A 21,653-nucleotide genomic window follows, 5' to 3' on the forward strand; every position below is an offset into this window, starting at 1 on the left:
CTCTTCATTTCAACATTCCTAATCACAAATGCAGGGGTCCCTCAGAACAAGACACAACAGAGCTCTTGACAATCAGGATTCAGCCTTCCAAAATACAACACAAAACAACAAATATAAAAAGTCAGACATGGTGGCACACGCTGACCAACAGCCCTCCAAATTCTAGGGTAGCAGACCCAACGCAAAGTTGAGGCCAGCTTGGTCTGTGCAAGTTTTAGGACAGCCAGGAAATACATAGATGCTAAAAGAATTTCTAAAATAAAAGGTATGAAATTTAAAGGCAAAAATATAAAATGGTCTTCAGATAAAAACTTCTGAAAATCGACCCCACACTTAGAAGGGTCTGCAAACAGCTATCTAAGCAGTTGGTGTCAAGAATACACAGAGCACTGGCTGGCTAAGGCAGACCCTCTACCAATGCTGAAACAAGAGAAACTGGGAGCTTGGGGACCAGTGCTTACTTAGCACAGAGCTTTGGCAGGAGTAGGGAAAGTTCTAAATATGGGCAGTGATAAACACCCAGCAATGTGAATATAATTAATGTCACTGAACTGCCTGCCTGAAACAGTTAAAATGGTAAATTTATGTTATAAAATCTTCACATCTGAGGAAGTAAACATATGCTACTAAAAATCCTGAGCAGAAATTAAAAATGTAAGCAGATTTCATATAATAAAGCATGAGAGAATAAACAGCAGCCAGCATCCATTTGTCATAGCATTATTAAATACTGTCTGGCATATCGTCTCAGGTATTTCACGACAAACTCATTCAAATACACAAGAGCACAATAAAGATCCTCAACCATAACATCAACAAAATCAAAATTTAGTCAAAAAGAAACAGCACAATTTGATAAACGTTTTCACATACATAGTATTTAGTCAACACTATAGAATTATATTTTGCTGTTTTTATTTTTACGGTAAGGAAAAAGCATGCAGATTTTTTATAAGTAGAAAAAAATTATAGTAAATTACATATTTACTAGCATTGATGTGAATTCTTTTAATAGGTGGCCCTGCCATTTAGGGCTATTTCCCTTCAAACTGGTGGATTTCCTTTAGAATTACCTGTAATTGCGGTCAGATGGTAGGAAATCCCAGTGTCTCTCTATCCTCCCCAGCCTTCCTGGTGATGACTTTTATTACTCTAAGTTAATTGACTCTCCTCTTTGCTTATTTAAGTAACTCTTCCAGACAGCCCTAAGACGCTCTCCTGCTTCTGTAAAGTATCGCTGCTGCTGCTCTCCAAGCTCTAGCTATTCACTAAGTATATTCCTTGAATCCTTTCAACACAGGATTTCTCGGTTTTTCTGATGGGACTCATGAGTTACTCTAAACTTGTTAATTTACTAAATCTGAAAATGAGTCCTATCTGCTTCCCATGCCTCTCTAATAACTCTGGAGGGAACCAGACAATGGAAAACTGTAACAGCATATCTGGCCTTGGCTATATTCTTTCATACTCAGATGTATGCTCACACCTCTGATGGTATCCTGCCTCAGGGCTTCTCCCCAGCACTCCAGCTCTTCCATCAGCCTTGTGTTGTCTGTGTTACTCTAGAAAAGTTTTCAGACAGCCAAAGCCACATGACAAGTCGAAAAACATATTCATTCAAAAAGAAACAAAGCTACATCTTGAATGGATCTATTTTCTTTCAAGAACAGACGCTGAAACTCAAATATAATAGTAACTGCTTCCTTGCGCTCTGGACACAAGAAATATCAGTGTTCTCTATGGACTTGTGATGAAGTGTGTCACAGACTTAGACCATCGATAAATCCTTATCTTAAAATGAACCTGTATCTATGCAACAAAATGAATGCTGAACTCTATCAAGATTAAAATTTTTCATTCTTTTCCAGTGACATTTTTTAAAAGTAAAAAGATAATCCAAAGACTAGGAGAAAATACTCATATTTGATAAAGGTCTAGTAGTCACAATTTATAAGGAATACCCACAATTCAAAATTAAAGGTATAATATAAGCTGAAAATTGAGTAAAGAATTTGAATAGCTCTTCCTTCAGAGACAACAAATGATCAGTAAGCAATGAAACCATCCACAATGAAAAACCCTTTCACACCAACTAGGAACACTAAAACACAGGCATAAAATACAGGCATTCTCATGTTCAAGAGAATGTGGAAAAACTAGAACCTCTGTGTACTGCTGAAAAGTACACCTTGAAAAGGAACACGAAGGACTAAGTATCAATCCACATAAGCTCAAAAGAAGTGAAAATATATAGCCACAAAAAACTTACACAAGCAAGCTCACAACACATACATTCGTACCAATTAAAAACCTGGATCTATTAGCTGATGAAAGACTAAATAAAACATAGCATACAAATGACCTAATAAGTTATAAAAATAAATTAAATACTGATATGACACATATAATGCTGAAAGTATTGTGCTAAGAGAATGAAGCCAGGCACAAAAGAACAATACTGTGTGGTGCCACTTTAACCAATGTCCAAAACAGGCAAACTCTAATAAGCACCAATTGCTTAGAGAGGGGAGTCAAAGGAGAGAAGGGCAAGAAAGCAGCCTGAGTTGTGAGGAGAGTGTATACCAAATATACTTGAGGATCACTGACTAGTCCACAAGTACTAGTGTATACTGAATATACTCGAGGATCACTGACTAGTCCACAAGTACTAGTGTATACTGAATATACTCGAGGATAAGTGACTAGTCCACAAGTACAGTGTATACTGAATATACTCGAGGATCACTGACTAGTCCACAAGTACTAGTGTATACTGAATATACTAGAGGATCATTGAGTAGTCTACAAATATGAGTGTATACTGCATATACTTGAGCATCACTCCCCCTTTCTGTATATACACTCCAGAATCAGTTGCCACACTGTAAGGCACAAGAAATCTGTATCTGCTGTCTTATGCTCCTGAATATGCTACAAGTCCCAAGTGTGTACTGAACACTTGTTATGGAAATACCCTCTGTTCCAATACAGTGAACGGTTTAGGACATAAAGGATGTTTGTTCACTTCACAGTCCCCTTTAACTAAATGAAATAAACACTTTTGGAGATTATATTCACAACAACCATAAACTATATCACGGTACTTGATTACCAGATGTCTGAGCATTTTGTCCATTTTGTAGAACACTTAATCACTTAAAAATTTTCACTATTAACAAGGAATGCACACAAGCTGGCATAGCCACTATGGACAACAGTATAGGGATCCTCAGAAAACTACAAATAGAACTTCATGTGAGGCTATCTCACTCCTGAGCACATTTCCAGAAGAATCTATGTCAGCATACCAAATAGTGTCTTGTATATCAGCATCTACTGCAGCACGATTCATAACACATGAAGGAATGGACAAAGAAATGGTAGCACATATACATTATGGAGGTCCCCACCTCCCCAGCTATGAAGAAGAGAAAAAATTGTCTAAGAAATGGGTAGACATGAGAGCATCATGTTAGTCGATGTTTAAGCCACACTCAGGGAAAAGAAATTATCACCTGTTACATGCAGAATATACATATACATATGTGTGTGGGTGGATGCATGGACACACTGATGGATGGGTGGGGAAAGAGGGCTATCCAGGAGAAGCAGGAACGAGAGATGGGCTGGGGAGATGGCTGGGTGACAGGAGGGCTTGCTGGGCGAGCAGGGGAACCCAAGCTTTGATTGGCAGCACTCACATGAAAGCTGGGCATAGTCACACCGGCTGTAACCCCACCGCTGGGTTAGGGGACACAAAAAGGCTGTTGTGTGAGGTAAAGTTCCCGTGAGGCCCTGCCTTAAGAGAGTAAGATCAGAGAGGAATAAAGCATCTGTACTCAAATGTGTATGCGCACACAAACTATACAGAGATGGGGTTGAGGACGAGAGAAACCGTATTCGCTGGTGAAATGGAAACTTAACAGATTCTTAATTAGAGGCAACTACAAAAGCTTTCATTTTAATCTTAAAACAAAGAAATGAAAATAATACAGATTGGAAACATGATAGATGCTGAACCTCAGTCATAGTGTTTATGCTGATACAATGTAGTAAACAAGATTTAATACATTAAGGAACAGTAAAGCAATAAATAGGAGAATAGTAATAATAGCAATAATAATAATAAATCTGCATGTCTTTTGGCAATTAATAGATCATTACTATAAAATCTCAGGTAGGAAAAGTCTTATTTAACTCATAAATTTGCTATTCCTGATTACTAACCTGATTTTCTAGACACACTGTGTAGAGGGATCACAAAAGATATAGAGAAGAAATTCTCGTACCTAGGTAAAAACGAAAATAAATATAATTCTTATTGCAATTTAAGTTACCGTTATCAGAAGTATATATAGAATATATACATAAATTTAAGGAACATGCAAAAGTACAAGAAAACCAATTGATCCTACTGCACGTACTGGCTTTGGGGGAGCCTAGGCAGTTTGGATGCTCACCTTACTAAACCTGGATGGAGGTGGGTGGTCCTTGGACTTCCCACAGGTCAGGGAACCCTGATTGCTCTTCAAGCTGATGAGGGAGAGGGACTTGATCGGGGGAGGGGGAGGGAAATAGGAGGCGGTGGCGGGGAGGAGGCAGAAATCCTTAATAAATAAATAAATTTAAAAAAAAAAAAGAAAAAAAAACCAAGCACTTACCAAGTATTTAGAGAGCCTTTTAAAAGTCTCGTGGATAGCTGAGATTTCCTAAATAAATAAAAATAAAAATGATTCAATGTCATAATTAAACATACTCTGCCTAATTTAAACAAAATTTTCATGTTCTTAAAAATAACTTGCATAAGTAACACATGGAGGAACTAATAAACTATCAGAACACTGGCAAAGTTTAAAATATTAAAATATTTTATCCATAGCAAAAAATTATGTATAAGCTGACAAGTTGATTTTACTGTTTATAGAAGTCAGATTTAAGTTATGTAACTTAATAAAAGTAACTATAGTACAAATCATCTCTGTCAGGTCCCAAGTTCCATTAGGTTCAAAGCACCAGGAACAGAAGTACTAAATAATATTTAGGGAACTGACTATTTGCCAGGCAGTTCACTCTGGACTTTAAAAAGCATATATTTATCTTTTTTTGCTGTTAATCACTTCATTTTTAATGACGACTAAGCCATCTGCTTCAACACAGCAACTGCACTCAACTCAATTCACACCACAAATCTGTAAAACCTTTTAAAAGAGAACTATTCAGTCCTATTGTTTAGAAAACTAAGATTTTTTTAAAAAAACAATTCCTTTTAAAGAAGTCTAATTAACCTACTGAAGAAACACTTTGCAAATAAATATTTTTATATGTCTAAAATCTTATTAATATTGACAATGGTAGATTCTGCTGTGGGAAAATGGTTTTACCCCAATAAAGACTTGTATCTTGTACTTGTTTAATAAAATGCTGATTGGCCAGTAGCCATGCAGAAAATATAGGCAGGGCGACCAGGCAGGAAATAGAGGCGGGGCAATGAGAACAAGAGAATTCTGGGAAAAAGGAAAGCTCCGTCTGCTGTTGTCACCCAGACATAGAGGAAGCCAGGCACAGAGCAAGCAAGATGTGGCTTCCTCGCCAAAAAGGTACCAAGCCACATGCTAACACAGACAAGTCTTATGGGCTAATATAAGTTATAAGAGTTAATAAGAAGCCTGAGCTACTAGGCCAACTAGTTTATAATTAATGTAGACCTCTGTGTGTTTCTTTGGGGCTGAATGACTGCAGGACCGGGTGGGACAGAAACCTGTCAACAAATGGCATCCAACATGGAGCAACTACCTCCACAGAAAACCGGAGAGAGCTTGGGAAGTAATTCTAGACACAAAATAACAGCATTAAGCATGACTTCTTGAAAGCAGCATTTTCTCAGGTTTGCTCTCTTTGCTAGAGGCAAATGCATTTAAGAAAGGCTTCCTGTCTCAGCTTTAGCTGCAAAACATTGCAGCTCTTTTAAGAAGCCCTTAAATGGTATTTATAAATTGCTAACAACATGCTTCTTGGTGCTGCCAGGGACCTTAAAACACCACAGAGTTGTGAGAATAAACATGCCAAAAGGCTAGACTCTCAAAAAGCAAGAAATGGGGTGGGTCCATCCATCCAGCTTTAATCCTAGCCTATCATTTAGCAAATTAAAGACTAGAATCGTCAAAAAGAGAGATATACAGAAAAGATAGTTTCAAATAAAAAAAATCCCTCTAAATGGCTTACAATATGTCTCAAAATATATGTAGGCTTATGAAAAAAATTAAGTCCTTAAAAGAAAAAAAGAGAGTAGTTAGATGTTGTAGCACACACCTCTAATCCCAGCACTTGGGAAGCAGAGGCAGGCAGATCTCTGTGAGTTCAAAAACAGCCTGGTCTACAGAGTGAGTTCCAGGACCGTCAAAAAGATACACAGAGAAACCCTGTCTCAAAAAGCCAAAAATTAAAAATAAAAATAAAATTTAAAATAAAGCCATATAAAGATAAAAATACACAGAGAGTCTGGATACTGTACATTATTGTGTTGTCTTTGAATTGTATGGCTGCTGAGAAAGGAGCAACATTTGATTATAAATGCTGCTGGATTAATCCACTACATGAATTTTAAAAGTGCCTTGACTTCAAAATTTAAGTCAAAAGTTATGTTACTTTTTAAAAAAAAAAAAAAGAGAGAGAGATTTTGCTTTTGTTTCCACAGGAAATGAGAGACTGTAGATTCATTCTACATAAAAAAAAAATAGATTTGATCCAAAAAGACCCCCTAAAAAATCTCCAATAGGAGCAGATGGCCCAGATGTATGAGTTCTATATCCCACTCTTGCCTGAGATGATCACGCCTCACAGGATACTACAGCCAGGACTTGACCATAATTCTAAATTTTCTTTAGGTCCCCATAAGATTATCAGCACCCCCAATCAGCAAAAAGTAGCCTAAAAAACTATGCCCACATTCCCAAAGAAATAAATCATGAATGTTTTTCTTTTTTAAAATGTTGGTTACAATTTATATGGATAATGGTCAAAAAAAAAAAAAGCTAAACAAAAATTCTATTCAGAGCTACTTAAAATATAAGTACTTTCATTTCTTTGTATTTTACTTTTCCATTTGTTTTACTAATCACTGTCTCTTGATGTAAACAATTTCTATCTCTCTCTAAACTAAATTAGCATTCCGCTTTAATTTGGAATTTTTAACATCTGAATAGACACCTACTTTATAATTCATAACAACAGGTTTGCCTGGGACTGTTACCTGTTTTCCTTTCTTTCTACACTTGTTTGTTGCTTGTTTGGTGGGTGCACAGGCGTGTATATGTACGCACACAAGTGCCACAGGACACACAGGGAGGTCGGAGAACAACTCGTGGAAGGGTCTTTGTCCACCCACGGCTCCCACTCGGGATGGCAGACCTGGCAGCAAGCACCTCTAACCGTTGAGTCATCTGCAGACCCAGGCCTTGAAGATAAACTCCCTCAGCACTCTCCAGGTGCTGACCAACTTAAGCTTCTCCTCAGACAGCTGCTATTAGAGATGGACTCAAAATGGTACAAGAATCTAAGAATTTGGCCTGGGGGAGAAAGCTGCACTCAGCAAGAACTGGGAGGTTTCTGTGAGAGGATAGCCAGCCGCACAATATAGATGCTGACACTTCTGGACCAAACTGCATGGAAACCCTTCCACTGATTCCATTTTTAAAAATCATATTCCATTATCCCTTCAAGCATGAAACATACTTCTTTAAGGTTCTTGTCTGTCACTGATTAAGAGCAATATCAGCATCCTTTACTATAAGTGTTAGCTGCAGAGGTATCCATTATGTAACAAAAGGAGGAAACCCCTTAATAAGAAATTTGTCTTCCTGAACGACAAAGGGATTAACTATTGAATTCTTACCCCAGAGAAATCTGTACCTCTCGGTAACAACAAAGTGTGTGTGGGGTCTACTTTGAAGGTAGGGGTCCACAGTGACCACAGGCAAGACAAGGGATCATGTCTTATCTTAAGGCCCACAGAACGATTTCGGATGGCCCAGAGATCTCAGGAAGACAGCAGGAATGGAAGCACGAAGTCTCTAACACAGAGAGAGTACGGCTGCCCCAGTGGGTCACACTGGTCACCAGCAGTAGAGCCAGGCAAACACTGACACTTAGCAATCCAGTACTTACCCAGGCACAGTCGCCTATAGTATAACTAACACAGAAACAGTAACATAACGTAGTTTTCCAAAACAGCTGGATTTTCAATGTTTTCACCTCAAAGAAAGATAACCCACAGGACAAAAACCACTTCTTACAGGAAAGATCAAAACCCTCAACTTTCCAGGAGGTACATGCGACCTACATTATTCCGTCCCGTGTGAGGCCTCAAGCACCCACTGGCATGATGAACAGGAGGCAGCTACTGGAGATACATTGACATCGGATCATAAAGTAGAGGTCAATTCAAAGTTTCTCACCACCCATTTAATCTACCCTAATTACAATGTTTCACAAATGGGCCTAGTGCAAACTAATTCATTTTTCTCCACCTTATCTATTATCTTTTCCTTAAGGCATATTTTTAAAGGCTGCATGCCATGAGAAGCTTTTTATTTATTTTTTTAAAAAAAGCTAATTTTTTTCTAAATGGACCTCATGATACACTTCCATTTCCTTAATAAAGTGCAGGGTCTTGGGGCTACGAAAGAGCAGCAGAAAGCTCGCGCAGTGACTCAGCTTTCTGACATTCACACAGCTGCTTCCAGCAAGAGAGAAGCCGCTGTGGGAAATACCTTTAAACCATCTGATTTGCCCCAATTATCAAAACAGCACAGAACTGGTTTCAGTACAATTCACCTCGTTTATCGAGTGCGTGTTTCTTCGGTTTTCAAACACTTCCACAAACGGTTTCAAAATCCCCCAGTCATCAGTAGCCAACACTTATCAAGCACTCCTGCTCCTTAAGCCAACCAAGCCTCGTACATCCTTTTACTGTCCTGACACACACTATACAAAGTCTAATTCCTAGTCTCAAAAACAGGAATTGGATTTTTTTTATTTGTTCCAGATGGGTGTTTTTCCTACATGTATTGTGAATGTACACCAGTTTCATGTTGGGTACCCGCAGAGGCCAGAAGAGAGTGTCAGCACCCCTGGAACTGGAGTTACAGTTTGTGAGCTGTCACATGCTAGGAATTGAACCCAGGTCCTCAGTAAAAACAACAGGTGCTCTTGATCACTGGGCCACCATGAACTCTAAAAACAAAATGTCAGTCACTTTGCTAAGTGGCTAGTACACCTGTAACAAATTAAACTTCATGGAATACTAACACATACTAAAGGGTCCAAACTAGGTTCACTAGAGTGTTTAAAATAACTAACTATACATATGACCTCTTCAATCTTGTACTACAAAATTTAATATGATATTGTAAAAAAATTACATGGCTACTACTTAAAAAATGGCTAAAACAAACGGATCATAGTAATTCATTTAAAATATAGTTCAAGGCAGCCTAGACTGTGTAATGCTGGTATGATCAATGGCATAGTTCATAAGAAGGTGGTCCCATAGGTTGAAATCTCGGAGAAGAAACTTTTCTACCTCTAAGAGCATCAGAGCAGTTTTCCTGACATCGCCCACCTTGTGTGTCTTTGTGGTAACACTGGTGTAAAACAACACACTGTGCCTTCAGTGTGTAATAGTACATACACAGCTACGTCCACCGAATGCTGCTTGCTAATGATACATGATCATGCTACTGATGCATACATTAGTGCATCATTCATCATTATTTTAGAGTGTACGCTCTACTTATAAAAACATTTACTGACTGGCGGCAATGCCATTATGCCAGCACTCAGCAGACAAAGGCAGGGATATTGCTGTAAGTTTGAGGCCAGGCTGGAATATATGCCAAGTTCCAGGGCAGCCAGGACTAAGAACCTCTCTCAGAAACAAACACACAAGCCATAAAAACCATCATTGTGTCGTTCCAGCACAGACTATATCTCAGGTTCACCACATCTTGATTACAACAAGAGGTACTTGGAACAACTGGCCTGTACCATCTATGTTTGTGTAAGTGCCTGCTAACAAACACCAATGGGACTGCCTACCAACACCACTTTTCAGGGTATAACCTGTCACCAGGCAAGATATTACTGCACTAACAGTCCCAGTATCTTTTTCCACCACCCAATTGGCTACAAAGCAAGTAAGACTAGGACTAACCTTATTTAAAAAAAAAAAAAAAAAAAAAGGATTAAAGCATTTCTCTTTCCATTAAAAAACAAATGATCCCATAAAAACAGTCTGAAGAGAATTTTAAAAATTGTTTGAACTAAATGAATATAGCATACAGCATATCCACGTGTGTGATGCAGTCCAGGCAAGGCCTGGAAGAAATTGTAAAGGAAATGGCACTTATCTGTAATCTGCAAGAAAACTCCATGTTCACGACCAGTATGGGCTACTGAGGGAGATCCCATGTCAAAGAGAAAAGGAGAAGAAATGGAGAGAGGACAGAGACGTGGAAGAGGAGACGGAAGGAACAAAAGAAACTGGACAGAGAGACTGAGGCAAACTCAAAACAGCAGCAAGATGACATGACGAAGAGCTGAGACAGCTGGTGCACTGCAACAAACCAGGGAAACAGTGAATGCAAAAGTCGGCTCTCTGGAACACTTAATAAGACAGAGAAGTTCTCCAGCCAAACCAACACATGAAACAAAAAGGAAGACCTCGTCAACAAGAGCACAGAAACATGAATTAGCACAATAGCCCTCACAAACAGTACCAATCAGTGGACGCACTGTGCCTATAAATTCTGCAACTGAGAGGAAATGATCCTTTCATTCTGAAAGATATGGACTGCTAAAATCCATCTAAGAAAAGTCCAATGGACATACAAAGAAAACAAGCCTGCCTTTAGAAATCACTCCAAGACAGGAAGTACCACGCTTTGCTGGGCTCTCAGCAAATGCAGTGTGAAACATTCACATGCACACAAAACAAAGTTCCACCTAAAGACAATCTCTCCTAGACAACGGAGGAAGAAGTATGTCTCTACACAAAGCACCAAATGACATTATTCCAGGAAGAAAAATATCCTTCATAAACATAAAAATCCTCAACAAAATATAAGAAAACTCAATCCAACAATATAGAAACTGAGTAAGAAATGCCTTTACAAGCAAATGCGGTTTATCACAGTGACAATAATGTCGCTCAGCAATTTTTAAAAACCAACAGACCCGTCTAGATAGCTTCGCAGGCAAATGCATTTGCTGCTCCCCAAGTGCACCAGAGTCTGAACCCCAGAGCCCACTTGATGGCAGGAGAACAAATGCCTAAAGCTGCTCTCAGAGCCTGGAAAGAAGGGGTGATGTAGGTCTGTGCACACCAAGAGTGCATGTACACACACACACACACACACACACATATAATTATTTTCTAAGTAAGAAAACCACATTTTCATATCTTTACAAGAGGCACTTTGATTAAAAAGCACCTACTCCTGATCACTACTCCTGACTAAGAAAAGAACAACTCGGGCTAAACAGACAGCTAACAAGCGTAAGCAAAGAGCTTGCTGCCTGTGACAGCTGGAATGAGAATGGTCTGTCGGAGGAGCTACCCTGTCCCAACCGCCTGCTCCCAAATAACCGACACAGAGGCTTAATATTACTTATAAACGCTCAGGCAATATCTCAGGCTTGTTACTAGCTGACTCTTACACTTAATTAGCCCGTATTTCTGGTCTATGCTCCACCATGTGGCTCGTGGCTTGTTCCCTCATGTTCTACACATCCTGCTTCCTTACAGCTGGCTGACATCCTCCACTGACCCCGCCCTTCTTCATCCACGGACCCTCAGTTATTGTCCTGCCTAATTATCAAAAAAAAAAAAAATTAAGGCACCATAAAAGTATATGAAAACTGGATTTTTAAATATAATTCATGAGTAAGATGACTACATATACTATAGACTACTAGTTTAAATTCAGTATTTTCTAAAATATTTGCTATTAAAAGATAAAAATTAATGCAGGAAATTATTACAACACCAGGTAATTTTCAACCCCGTCAAGGATTCAAGACAATGTTCCTGAGAACTGTAAGATACACTCTACTACTTCTAAATTCAATAGGAAGAACTGGGGGTTTTATTTTACGATTCAAAGGCAGGACCACACACTCAAAGGCAAACATGTGCATGGCAGAGGGCAACTCTCTGGAGCTGGGTTCTGTCCTGATATTTTATGGGATTCAGGAGTGGCCAAGAACCCATCAGCCTAAGCCCGGGCTTACCCACCATAACCTTACTGTGAGTGTCCATGGCACTGTCTGGACTTGTGCTCTGTGTTCCAGGGCTCTCTCTACCCTACTGCATACCGCAGCCTAAGGATTCTATCCATATTCTTTCATGAACCAGCGACAGTCAAATCATCCAACCGATGCAGCCATATCAATCTCTAACTGTTAGCTATTGTGAATAAATCTGCTACATATATTTTTAGAAAACCTTTATGGTTTATCCCTTCTACTGGAAAAGTATCTTCTCCATTCACAAGGAATGAAGCTTGTGATTCATAACACATGCTACAATGTGGATTAACTTGAAAACATTACGGCAAATGACAATAAACCAGTTATAAAGCGATAACCACTGTATGACTGCATTACTGTAGAATTTACATATTCTACCCAGAATCATCAAGTTCAGAGAGACAGCATAACAGAAGTTACCAGGGGCTGTGGAAAGGGATGGAGAGTTACTGCTTACAGTAAAGAAAGATTACAGAGATGATGAACAGCAACTGTTGTAAAATATCGCTTAACTATACATATTTAAACTGCTTAAAACCCTAGTCCTTGTCTGCCAGCTCCTTCAGCCACCCCTTTTAACCCATCTTCCATTCCTTTCTGACGCCCAGCTGACCTGCAAAACAGCTCTCGACCAGGGCCTCACAGTCAACACATTTGGCTTGGGACTCAGGCTCAGGCATCTATGTGTAAGAAAAGGGAGAAAGAGGTAAGAGCCAAAGGTGTTGGAGGACTCCAAGGAAACAGCATCTTTCTGAAACAAAGGGGCTGATACACAGATGAACTTAGAGACGGAACAGCAGGCATGAGACCCAGAGGTTCAAACCAGATATTTACAACTGATACCTGACGAGAGAGGGGGAAATCCCAAGTCCAGGAGGAGTTGACCAACACAAGGCATCATGATTTGGCATGAGATTTTGTTTTTGTGGATGTTGTGAGCTTTTATTTTGTCATTTTAACTTATTGGTTTTTGTTTGTTTTGAGCTTTTTGTTATTGTTGTTGTTTTGTTTTAGGAGACAGAGTTTCTCTGTGAAACAGCCCTGGCTATCCTGGAACTTGTTCAGTAGACCAGGTTGGCCTTGAACTCACACCTGCCTCTCCCTCACAAGTGCTGGGATGAAAGGAGTGGGCCACTACTACCTACCTAGCCATTGTAGTGATACTTCATTTGTATTCTAATAAGGTTTGCCTGAAGACCAGAACGCAAAACAGCCACACTAGTCAGCCATACAGGTTAGTCAGTGGTGGCACACCCTTAGTCAGCCATACAGGTCAGTCAGTGGTGGCACACACCCTTAGTCAGTCATACAGGTCAGTCAGTGGTGGCACACACCCTTAGTCAGTCATACAGGTCAGTCAGTGGTGGCACACACCCTTAGTCAGTCATACAGGTCAGTCAGTGGTGGCACACACCCTTAGTCAGCCATACAGGTCAGTCAGTGGTGGCACACACCCTTAGTCAGTCATACAGGTCAGTCAGTGGTGGCACACACCCTTAGTCAGTCATACAGGTCAGTCAGTGGTGGCACACACCCTTAGTCAGTCATACAGGTCAGTCAGTGGTGGCACACACCCTTAGTCAGTCATACAGGTCAGTCAGTGGTGGCACACACCCTTAGTCGCACTTTAAATACACACACACACACACCTCTGCCTCTCAGTGAGGAGTGTTATCACTGAGCTCCTCGGAACCCAGAGAGCTGGCTCTGCACTCACTAAGCGTAGGCAGGTAGGCTCCCTTCATCGCACTGACTAAGTGGGACTGTGGAAGGTGACATTCTTGACCGCTACAATTTGCTTTCTCTTAAACAGGAGCAGGAGTAAAAAGACACACACTGTTCAAGTTGTCAGGTACTCTGTGGGTGTTGGGACAGCAAACTCAAGATGCTGCCGGAGTACTTTTTAGCATGTAGAGGTAGCATGTCCAATAGCAGGACCCTCAGCAAAGCACTTGGCAGTGGAACACCCAAAGTTTTAAAATGCAATGACTGCTGAAAACAGGCAATGGATACAATGGACACTTTTATTCTATCCATACAAATTTTTATTTTCTTATCTATCAGTAAAAAATAAATAAAACAAGCCCTTAAAGATTGTCTCTCCCCCCCCCATAAGCTAGCAGGCAAAGGAAGGAACACAAGACAGAAAGGGGTGGGTGGTAATATTCAGAACAATCTGTGAAAATAGGAAAGGGCCCTTAATCATAGATTCCAAACACAAAAATGAGAGATACACAATGACACTCAAGAGCTTTTTGGAAGAAACTGAAGAGCCTTTCCTACTTAGTTCTAAATCTAATGAGTATCATTAATGCTCCTTAAAAAAAAAAAATCCAATGCCAATAAGGTCACAAGAAAAGTATCTCTCATAACTATTTTTGTTCTTCACATTTTAAAATACAAACAGAACAATAAAAGTCAGCAATAACAGAACAGCTATTAAACTTTGCTGTTTAATTTTTAAAGCTACATAATCATTTACTAAGCATGTGAAAACACACTGTAGTTTATGCAATATGCCATCCCTCCAACCCCACCCTGGTCTAATGCACTAGGGGCCTGGCTTCCTGCTGATGGATTTCTCAGAAGCTACCAGACTGAGGGCTCTGTCCTAAGCAGTGGATTAGGAGGTAACGATGAGTCGGAGGCAGGTCTATCTGAGTAAGTCACAGCAGTGTGGACCTCTACTCCAGGCTGTCTTGACGTGACATGCTGGGCTGTGCAATGCCCTCCTTACCATGATGAACTAAAATCTCTAAAATCGTGAGCCAAAATACAGCTTCCCAAGACTTAAGAGACATGTCTCTCTAGTAAGCACAAGGACCTGGGTTCAATCCCCAGAGGCTACACACAAAGTTGGGCATGCTTGCTTGTCCCAGAGACAAGAGGATCTTCATGAAGCCGGGCAGTCAAATTAACAAGCCCTAGGTCCCAGTGAGAGACTTGTACTCAAAAACCAGGCTAAATGGCTGTCCTGAGGAACCATGCCAAAGGTCACACTCTGGCCTCCACACACATATGCACACGTGAGAGTGTGTCCACGGACAGGAACACACACACCTTTTCCTTAGCTGCTTTTCTCAAGCATTGGTCATTGTGATGTAAAAAGCCAGAGTAATAACAATACTAGAATACCAAGACTAGCTACACTCCGTCCTCTGCAAACTCGCACATCTTCTGAAGAGAGTAAATCATGGTATTCCTCGTCTCGTCACTACAACAAACACCCAACAGAAACAACCCGAGGAGGGGCTGACGGAAGCACAACTGAAGTGGTTTGCACGCACTGCTGCAGGAAGGGCGGAGGTTGGTGCGCACCCGCTGCAGGAAGGGTGGAGAGGAGTTCCTGGAGGCAGAAGCCTGCCTGTGCCAGAGGTCCCTCGCACCACAACAGACCAGGAAGTAGAGAGTGCCAGAACTACAGTAAAGGCTATAACCTCAAGACCACACCTAGTGACCCACCTCCCGTACATCACCAGCTTGTGAACAAGAACTCAAACATATAAATCTGCAAGGGTCATTTTAGACCCACACCATGACTGTGATTAAATATACATATACTATCTATAATATCACACACACACACACACACACACACGCCCTAATGAGTACTCTAAATTAAGAACAGCTTTTCCCCCATGGAAGTGACCTTTCAAAACATACAGAAGATGCTTACAGCAAAGAAAACCTGGACAGGCGGCACACGCCTGTGTCCTAGCACTTGGACGCTGAAGCAGAAGGACCTCAACTTCAAGGCCAGCCTGGGCTACACAGTGAAAACAACAAGGGACTTAGAGAGAATGGAAGCAGAGTAGAGACTGCAACTTCAAGGCCAGCCTGGGCTACACAGTGAAAACTACAAGGGACTCGAGAGACAACGGAAGCAGAGCAGAATCATGAGAATTAATTGTATTAGTAAGGTTATTTTTATTGAGCTAATAGAGCATGTACAGTTATTTGTGTCTTTGTAACATTTGACCTTAAAATGTTTATGTGAACATTTCAAGCATACGTAGATTGTATAGAATAAATGGCCAGGTTTGCCAATCAATTCTAGTTTCATCTTGAACTCCCATTCCCAGTCACTCACTGTCTGTATAACTACTAGATAAATCTTACATTCCTGGAAACACACGTCTTAGCTGCTAACAAACAGATAAACCCTCTTTCACACACCGGTCAGACCCTGAACACGTCTATCACTTCAGGAAACGCGTCTGGTCGACTGTCCGCCATCAGAGGCAGTTGGTGCTCCCCGTGCTTACAGCTGTCATCACAGCCTGGCTCTGTCTCGTCTAGAACTTGCTGTAAGTGAAATGAAGAATTCTGCATCCAGCTTCTGCTGCGTGGGTCTGTGCAATTCATCTATGTCTCTTTCTACATTGGGGTTCCTTTTTATGAATGAGCAGCACTCGTCTGCAGGAAACTTTAGCCATTAGCTACTGAAGGATGTCTGGGCTTCTTCCAGTTGTCAGCCATTCTGAATAAACCAGTGCTCCTGTTCAAAGAGCTCCTGATGAATGAGTGTTTACATTTCTCTTTGGAATACACAGGAGGACAATGCTAGATCCAGACATCATACATGTTTCAACTTGCAAGAGGCTGCTAAAGGTATCATCTTGGAGGGTTCTGGGTATCTTCCTAGAAAATATGTGTTACCAGTCTTGGAATTTTAGCCCTTCTGGGTATTTTTTAAAAGTTATCTCGTAGGTTTAACTTATCTCCCAAATGAGTGCCAATAGTAACTTTTGCCTATGTTAAAAATATTTACATTTAAGGCATAAGACCAGAATAAATTATGAGCAAAAAGATAGCAAGTGAAGGCCCATGCAAAAAGTCTGAGAAGATAGGCCAAAGGTCAAATCTGTGCGTGGAGATTGGTAATTCAGACTTAGACTTGTTTTGTTTGAATGACTTATAAGAGAGCTACATGGAGTCGTAAAATAGGTTTGGATTCCGGACACGTTAGTGTGGAGTAGAAACACGGTGTTGAGAACGCCTGGAGAGAGAGAGAAAAATCAGGACAGAGTAGTCTAGGGCCAAGAATCAGGAAATTTTCATTTTTATTTAATAATTAAATCAACGGGGAAAAGCAGGTTAAAATAAATTCAAATTTTTGCTTACAGGTAAAGAATACTGCAGAGCAGCAGAAAACGTAGAGTGGTCAGGGAAGGAAAACGACCCCCAGGATTCCTGTAGCACAGACACCTCAAGTGGCGCCAGGGGGATGAGCACAACAATGGACAAAAACACTGCAACAGCAGCCAGGCTATGAGAATATCTAACTGTTCGATGGCCATGGTTTATAATCATTTTATAATCTCATCCTTACAAATGTATGACTATGTACTTATAATGTAAAGTCTCTAAACAATTATGTGTGTGTGTATGCACACATGTATATGTGTGCCCTTCAGGGTGGCTCTCAACTCCAGTATTTAAGTGGCACAGGAATGAAGACAACAGGTAGCTGATTTAATTCAAATGGGACAAATATATGCAAGTAAGGAGGAGTTAAAGCCTGGCCAAGACGTACACAAGACTCAATTAACAGCAAAGCAAACGAGACCAAGTTAATGCACAGAAGAGGCGAATCACTGAAGCACAAGTAGCTGCAGTAGCAACAGCGAACCCAGCTTCCTTGAGGGACACCAGTGACTAGCTAAGTGTAACAGTCATTACTATAATCCCCCTGCCGTAGCTGAAGTAAAACCAAGAACACTGGCTAGTGATGCATGCAGATACTAACCCAAGAAGAATTACCACAGGGCCTGACATGCACAATTACACCGGTCTTCCCAGGATCTCTAACATTCTGCAGAAAAGTTGCAGCTGATCCCAGTGATGAAGACACTTCTGGACGCTTGCTGGGCATTATCTGATTCTAGTAGTGATTTACACAACAAGATATGATGATACTTCTACAGATGAAGGAATCCAACTTATTCTCTTATGCCATGCTATAAGAAAGTGTAGGACACCTCGAATGCTAGGAAGGACCCAGGTTACAGTAGCTGTACAGAGTGTCGTTTCAATTACAGAAATGTATTAAATATCTACTGTATTTCAGTTCTGTAAAGCCTCCTACAGAAGCTTTATTAAGAAAGGACACACCAAAGCCATTCTTTCAAATGAATCTTTTAGCCAGTATCAAAGAGAAATCTTCACATCAGTACCAGACTGCAAAGGGACAACGTTTCTGCCCTATAAACAGCTGGAGCTGGAACTACATAATTAACCTTTATAAGGACTGCAGTTAAAATTCAAATCTCCCTCCCTTCTCCACACACTAGCAGAAAATAACCAACAAGGAAGGCTCGCAGCGTTAGTCAGGATGCACAACGTTGGTACAAGGAAAGTTAAGAAGAACAGGCTTGTGCAGCATTAATGATCACGATACAAATTATAGGCTTGTCAACAAGGACACCCCCAAAGAATCTATTACTTGAACTAAGAGTTTGGGGCAGGAGACAAAAAGTGGAGTGTGGGACTAAGGATAGTGGGCACATGGGGTATGGTGGTAATGTCTTTAATCCCAGCACTTGTTAGGCAGAAACAAGTAGATGTCTGAGTTTGAGAGCCAGCCTGCTCTACATAGTAAATTTCAGCCCAGCCAGGGCTACAGCAACAACAATAAATCTAAAGATGGCACCTATGAAAGCAATCAACTATATTAGGAGACATTACCCAGTGCACAGGGAGACAGATGATCATTACCCATGCTGAAAGCAGTAAATTCGGTGAGTTCCAATCACCACTCCAACAGCTGTTGGTGTTTGCCTTTCATTAGATTATTTGGAAGGAGGTTTGAAAGCAATAAGATGATCTAAAAGTTTCAGAGAAGATTCACTTTCTTAAATATCAAAGACAAATTAAAACTGCTCTAATTTTAACAGCATGACAATAGCATGAGAGCAGACAAATCAAGTCAGTCCAGAGAACAGAAACGATGCAAATTCAACTCCGCACAGTGAAAAGCACATGGCAGAAATCATTTTAAAACTAGAAGGGATTTCTTTGGCTTGGTGCTGCGGTCCACCGTGGGTCCACCGTGGCAGGAGGGATAACAGCGGAGCAGCTCTTCTCATGCTGTCCTATCAGGGCGGCGGAAAGAGAAAGGCAGCACGCCTGTTCACGCCAGCAGCCGTCCTCCTCCTTCCCCAGCACGGCCACCCGCAGGTTTCCGCCCCCTTCTTGCTGGAGTGGGACAAGGGACAATTCTGGGGATCTAACCCAGTGCCTTGCATTTACTACCACTGGGGTACATTCTCACCCCTGCTAAGCAGGCCAAAGGAGCCAAAACTCTGACCCCTGGAGTACTGGAACGATAACTGTGACATCTGGTTCTCCTTCCCACCTTCGCCACCTGTCCCTCAGTCTACTGACCGGTGCAGGCTGCAGTCACAGCAGCTCTTCCTCAGTCCTCTCTGGAAACACCCAAAGTGGACTTACTCAGCTCCTAGGCATGGCTCAATCTATCAGGCTGACAGTCAACATTAACTACACAAGCAGCAAGCTAAAACACTAACAGAGTTGCGTCTAAGAGAGACTAGAAAAAGTACTTACAATGCATACTTCCCAAAACGCTAATGTACAAACTAAAAAAATAAGCGCCAGAAATCAATATAAAGTCAAAATACAATAAATAAGATGCGAAGTCTATGAAGAAAAGATTCAAAGAACAGGAAACCAAAATGACTAAAGATGATCAACTTCACTAGAAATTAAAGTAATAAAATTAAATAAAGTTTATATCAAATAAAAGTTTTAAAAAAAACATGAAAACTCAACTTTCAGACAGGCCAATTAGAAACAAGATAAAATTAAATGTAGAAAAGGGAAACATGTGGCAGGTATCAAGTTCTAACTCCCTTTTAGGTCCAAAAGCAACACCTGGCCTTAGACCCTCTGATCCCCTGTTCTCTGGTGTCCGTCTATCCTGGATCATTTCACACTCTTAGTATAAACACTGTGTGCATACATTACAGTATAACCTGCCAAAAGGCAAAAACAAACCTTACTCAGCATGGAAAAGTTAACAGCAGCTCTAAGAAATAAACTAGCTTATATGTGTCACTTAAATGCACCTAGAAAGCAAAGTGGCAGAAAACTGTTAAGGTCATTCTATATAAACGTCTTAGACCAGTGGTCCTCAATCTGTGGGCTGGAACCCCTTCGGGGTTACATATCAGATATTTATATTACAATTCATTACAGTAGCTAAATTACAGTTATGAAGTAGCAACAAAATAATGTTATGGCTGGGGTCACCACAACATGAGGAACTGTATTAAAGGTCGCAGCATTGGGAAGGTTGAGGACCACTGCCTTAGACATACAAAAGCGACAGTGGAATGACCACAGGGCCTTAGGACACTGGGTACCTAGCAGAGGGCAAGACAGTTGAGAAGGAAAGAACTTCAAAGGAAGGAAAGGTCCTGGGAGTCAGGGAGCAAAGGCAAAAGGGTCATCAGCCAAAGCCGGCCAGTGCCACAAAAACAGGCTGAGAGAGTCTCCTGGACCTTGAATCTCCTCGACCTAGCACAAAGGGTACGTCATAATATCTTCTGAACTTCTATGGTATGTGTGAGTCACTGCATTATTTATATAAAATTCTAAAGGCATTTTAAAAAGTACACTTGCTGACAATGACTACCAATTCCAACAGGTACAATGACAACAGCTCGGCAGGAAGCAGCAGATAAACAGAGGCTCTGTCAAGGCACAGATCTGAACCAACACAAAGACATAATTCAGGCGTGCAGCTGTGACCTATGCAGGAGAACAGGTCTGAGCCTCAGTGAGGAAGCAGGAAATTGGGCCTCCAGGCCAGACTGCGAAGGTAAATCAAGTAGAACTAGTTTGTTATCTCAGTCTGGCCTCACCGTGGTTTTTCAGGTGATCTTGAATCTAAGAGGTGCATTCTATGGGTACTGCAAGAGACAGAAAGGCCTGTTACCAGCTCTCAGGGAGTGTGTCGCTAAGTGCGGCACTAAGATGCACACAGAAAACAACTGCAGCTGGCATTCAGAAGAAAAGAAGCCAGCTGGCAGCTGGGGTCGTTCACAGAGGTCTCCTAACTACAGTGGAACTAAAGCTACCTACTAGGTGGCGGACTAAAACACCAAAACAATTTGAAGGAGCAAAGCACACACTATGCAAGAAAACCAGCAGCAGAGATGTAAGCCTCTGGGGAAGAAAGACTGGAGGAAAGCGCTGGACAATTTGTAGGTATTAGAAAGATCAAGTACTCTCGCCATAAAAGAAAAATCTACAAAACCAGGAATCTGAGTTGCACAAAAAGAAGTTGTGAAAGCATATTAAGTGAGTCAAAGGATTCTCCTCAG

The 21,653-nt window shown here is 40.9% G+C and overlaps 1 protein-coding gene across 3 annotated transcripts in view; it reads right to left on the bottom strand.

Moving 5' to 3' along the window:
- Fbxw7 (F-box and WD repeat domain containing 7) overlaps positions 1-21,653 on the bottom strand; it is a 141,256-nt gene that overhangs the window by 94,454 nt on the left and 25,149 nt on the right. Inside the window, exons 2-3 of one of the 3 annotated variants that reach the window (XM_041658966.1) lie at positions 4,662-4,709; positions 4,228-4,289 (exon numbers count right to left, since the gene is read on the bottom strand). The gene's annotated coding sequence lies outside the window, so the exon portion shown is untranslated. Of the gene's footprint in view, positions 1-4,227; positions 4,290-4,661; positions 4,710-12,919; positions 12,987-21,653 lie in introns of all 3 variants that reach the window. The other 2 variants (XM_041658969.1, XM_041658967.1) reach the window with 2 other exon arrangements.

Source organism: Microtus oregoni, unplaced genomic scaffold, assembly GCF_018167655.1.
Source record: "Microtus oregoni isolate MIOR12 unplaced genomic scaffold, Mior012 000010F_ref0000083, whole genome shotgun sequence".
Lineage (NCBI taxonomy): Eukaryota > Metazoa > Chordata > Mammalia > Rodentia > Cricetidae > Microtus > Microtus oregoni.